This window comes from Galeopterus variegatus, unplaced genomic scaffold (genome assembly GCF_000696425.1).
Source record: "Galeopterus variegatus unplaced genomic scaffold, G_variegatus-3.0.2 Scaffold1620, whole genome shotgun sequence".
Lineage (NCBI taxonomy): Eukaryota > Metazoa > Chordata > Mammalia > Dermoptera > Cynocephalidae > Galeopterus > Galeopterus variegatus.
This window is the reverse complement of record NW_007727731.1, coordinates 335,715-339,886: the sequence shown is the minus strand read 5'-3', so window position 1 is coordinate 339,886 and position 4,172 is coordinate 335,715. Positions and strand designations below refer to the sequence as shown.

The following is a 4,172-nucleotide window of genomic DNA, read 5'->3' as shown; positions in this document are numbered from 1 at the left end:
TGCACAACTGGAAACCCCTTTTAGCCTTCCTTCTCATCTATAGAGATATTTGAGAGAAGATATGATGTCTAGAGTTTTTCCTGCCATCTTGTGACCAGACAATGAAAGCCAGTACTCTGAAAACAGCATAGGGGAAGATTAGAAAGAGCCTGAATCCTATATGACATCTTAAAGCATTGAACAAATCCTGGAAATACTGGACTTATATTTCTGTGAGATAATTTAAAAAACACAAAAATCCTTGGTGTTTAAGCAACTTATAATAAAGACTTGTGACATGTTTTACAGTAGAGATTTCATAGTTTCTACAATACCTACATAGGATCGCTGACCTTCATTGACACTGCAAATTCATGCCTTTCATGACACAGAACATACAAATCTTAACTTTAATATCTGTTCTACGTTCTAACCCAAAATCATTTAATTTAATGTTCAGAGTCATCCATGTGTAAAAAGAATTACATCTCCCTTCCAATATGGGAAAATTACTATGGCCAGTGATGAATCACAGTGTTCCCTGCATGCTAATTAAGTCACATTTCTCCACAATTCTTTTATAAACAGCATCTTCTAGGAAACTGACTCCATCTCCATTTTTGTAGCAGCCTGACACGCCCCTTCCTAACGGGGTGTCTCCCGGGCGACTGCCTGGGCCTCGGCCTCTGCATCCGCCCTCCCTTTCATCAGCCCAGACTCGGCACCCTGGGCTTTAGGCACATGTTTCGTGCGCGAAACTGAAGCTCGCATTTCATCAGTCAGCCAAGGTTACCCTGCCCAGGATAGGGAAGGACTAGGAGTCAGCTGAGCCCACGGGATCCCTGGTCCCTGCTCTGTCCACAGGGTCCCAGCATGGCGGCGGCCTTGATGGAGTTGGCGCAGGTCAGTGGACGAGATTTTTGGCCTTGTTGCTTCTCTGCTAGTTCGGAGACGCCTCCTGGGCAGGCTGGAAGCCAAGAAACCCACTGGATTTCTCGTCGTTGTGTTCTTTTATTTATGAGAAGTGGCCGTGGCTTCTCACTTATTTAAATGCAGTCATACAACAGTGGCGGGTCTCTGACAGGCGTTCAGTCAGTGGTTGAAGGATGAATGGTGGTGCTTCCTTCTAAGGGCTCCGATCACGCTTATAAATCCTGCCTCATGCTGCGGCAGCCAAATCCCTATCCCATCTGCCCTGGCCCATCACCTCTGACCTTGTCTCCTTCCGTTTTTCCCTGGCTCATTGCTTTTCACACACACCAATCTGACCATGCCAATTCTCTTCCAACTCCCAGTCTTTGTCCCTGCACTTCCTTTTGCCTGGGACACTGCCCCTATATCTTTGCAGGGTTTATCTCTCTTGTCCTGGTCTCTGCTTGGATGCCATCTACTTGGAAAGGCCTATTCTAGCAGTTCAGGCTAAAGTATCCTTTTTCCACTCCTACCTGGAGTCTGGCATTTTTGTGTAGAGAATCTGGAAATATTAAAAACATATATCTGGGTTGACGGTCTAGGATATCGTGGAGCACGGAGAAAACAATTTCGAAAGAACCATAACAGCTGATCTTCACTGAGTCCTTACTGTGGGTTCATAGGCTGGCATTATGTATCACCTCATTTAATCCTAAACTACTTAGGTTTAGGTTCTGTTATCAGTTTTACACAAGAGCAGTTTGTCTCACAGAGGTTCGGTTACTGCCCCAGATTACTGCAGCTCTGTTGTATCAGAAAGTAACACGAGTGTGTTGACCATTACAGCCTCTGTATTTACCCTCTTCTATACGCACAGTGGGTAGGGCGGCTTGGGGTGATATGGAAACTAAATCTGCAAGGGGAGCAGACCTCCTTCCAGCAAATAGTCTTGGGCATGTGGGAACATGTCATTGTAGGCAAGTGGAACTGTGTGGATATAAAAATGGTATATTGATTGTCTAAGGAGTCTGCTGAGGACCTGTGTAGTTTCCATGGTGGTTTCCTGTGTGTCCCACCCACCTCCCCACCCTTTTCCTGCCCTGAGGCGAGATTCTGTGGTCTTTTGCTGGGTGTTCCATCCTACTAAGCCAGGGCAGACAAGGCCAGTCATGGACCTGTGTTCTCATGGCCATAGCCTGCTGTGTCCTCTGTAACTCCTTTTTTCTGTTTCCGAAGTATCCTGGCCTCAGGGATACAGATGCAGTTGATACACTTGATATGCTGGCAGGTCTCAGGTAGGAAAACAAAATGATATCTCGTTGTGTATTCTCCCTGGGCATCCGCAAGGCCCAGAATGAGTGTAGAAGGCTGTGGGAGCTGGTCCAGGTCCTGCCACTTCCCAGGCAGGTGCCACGACCCCAGGTGACTTTTTTATGAGATGGGTGATGACAACTCTGCTTCTCATCCCATGTCCAAGGAAATATTTTCAGGGTGGCTGAAAAGGATATATGGATTTGAAAAGCTTCTTATCCTCATTCACTGCGGATTAACTTTGCTAATGGAGCACTGTCATAGTTATGCGATTAGATCTCACACCAGAGGGACCTGAATTCAAATCCTTCCTCTGCCCATAAAACATGTGACTTTGGGTGAACTGTAGAGCTCTTGAACCTCAGGTCTCTGAGTGTAATATGGAAATGATGATGGTGTTGATCTCAGGTGCTGTGGCCTGTCATTCAGTGTTTCCTTTACAAACATATTTTTCTTTAACTCTTATGACTATTCTTGGTGAAATAGAGAATATTGTTGTATTTGTCTGGAAATAAGAATATTGTTGTATGTGTCTGGAAATCGAGGCTCAGAGAAATGAAATGAGGTCCCCAAGGTCACACAACAGGGAAGTAGTGATTTCAGGAGTTTGAGTTTAGATCTCATGAGCCTGGCTCCAGAGCTGGGGAATTTTAGTCACTTTACCATGGCATGGAAACCCCTCAGCATGAGGCAGGCACACAGTGAGGGCCAGTAAGACTCAGGTGCTGTGCTGTTATCTTTACTGGTATTACAGTTTGTTTTGTTTTGTTTTGTTTTTATTGTTTATTGGTTTTGTTTTTACTGTTATTATTTTTGTTGTTTCTTTCCCATGCTCTGATATCCCACATCGCTTACTCTGTATGCTTCACAGTCCACTCATTATCATCCTAATCTTGTCTTAATATCCAGTGGCTTCCTGAAAAGGAGGATTCTCTCTCCTCTACACTGCTTTAATCTGTCCAAGGCAAGATCTTCCTCTCCCTTGAGCCCTGCGCAGAGCTCCGCCCTCTAGAGGTGCTTGGTGATCTGGCCCATGGGGCTCTTTTGCATTGTTCAAATGGCAAGTTCTAATCCTATCCAACAGGCCCAATGTAAGCACCATTGCTTCTGTTTCACTTTCTTGGTCTCTGTGACCTTTGAGGATGTGGCTGTGATGTTCACCTAGGAGGAGTGGGGGCAGCTGGACCTGACCCAGGGGACTTTGTACTGGGAGGTGATGCTGGAAACCTGTGGGCATCTGGTCTCTCTGGGTGAGGCCTCTTCTCCCCACCATGTGGGGACCCTGAAGCCTCCTTCATTTTGCCTTCTGGCTCCAGGCCCAGCTGGTCAAGAAGGCTTTGGCAGTCTACCCTCCCTGCTCCTGACTACTTCTCTCATTTGCTGGATTTACCTCTTCCTGCTGGAAGTATCTCAATTAGAGAGGGTTGGGCAAGAAACAGTTGGCCTTTTGTCACAGCCAAACAAGAGGGATGTGTTAGAAGGAAATGGGGTGTTTTACAGAACCCAAAGGTAGCATTTCCAGCAGGGCCTCTTGAGGGACTGATATAGCACCTGAGAGGAAGCAGGAGAGTGCCCTTGGGTTCTGGGTCTCCTGTCCTGGCTTCTCTCTTTGAGTTTGCTTGTGTCAGCCTTTTCATAGTGACTTTTTCTGTGTCAGCTATTTTGTGGAAGGAAGTGACCACCCAATCCTTGTTCCCTGAGGCCCACACATTCCTCCTTTTTGTTTCTTTCTGCATATTTATATTGGTTTTCTGTTCACGCTGCACTCATTTACTTCTCTGGGTATCCCGGTCCTCAGCAATAAGGATAATAGGATCATGGAGTGAGTCCCTCAGAAGGCTTAATTCATTCATTTAAAAGGCACACTTTCATTGTGAGGTGCTGTCCTTTGCATTTTGAGGTGATAAAAGTTATTTTGTGAAATGTTTATAATAGTAGATGATATTTGACGATTGTGTAAATGTTTTGTT

General features: G+C 45.6%; 1 pseudogene; it reads left to right on the top strand.

The window, feature by feature from the left end:
• Nucleotides 1-852: 852 nt before the first annotated feature.
• The window catches only part of LOC103594784, a 6,177-nt pseudogene continuing 2,857 nt past the window's right edge, over nucleotides 853-4,172 (top strand).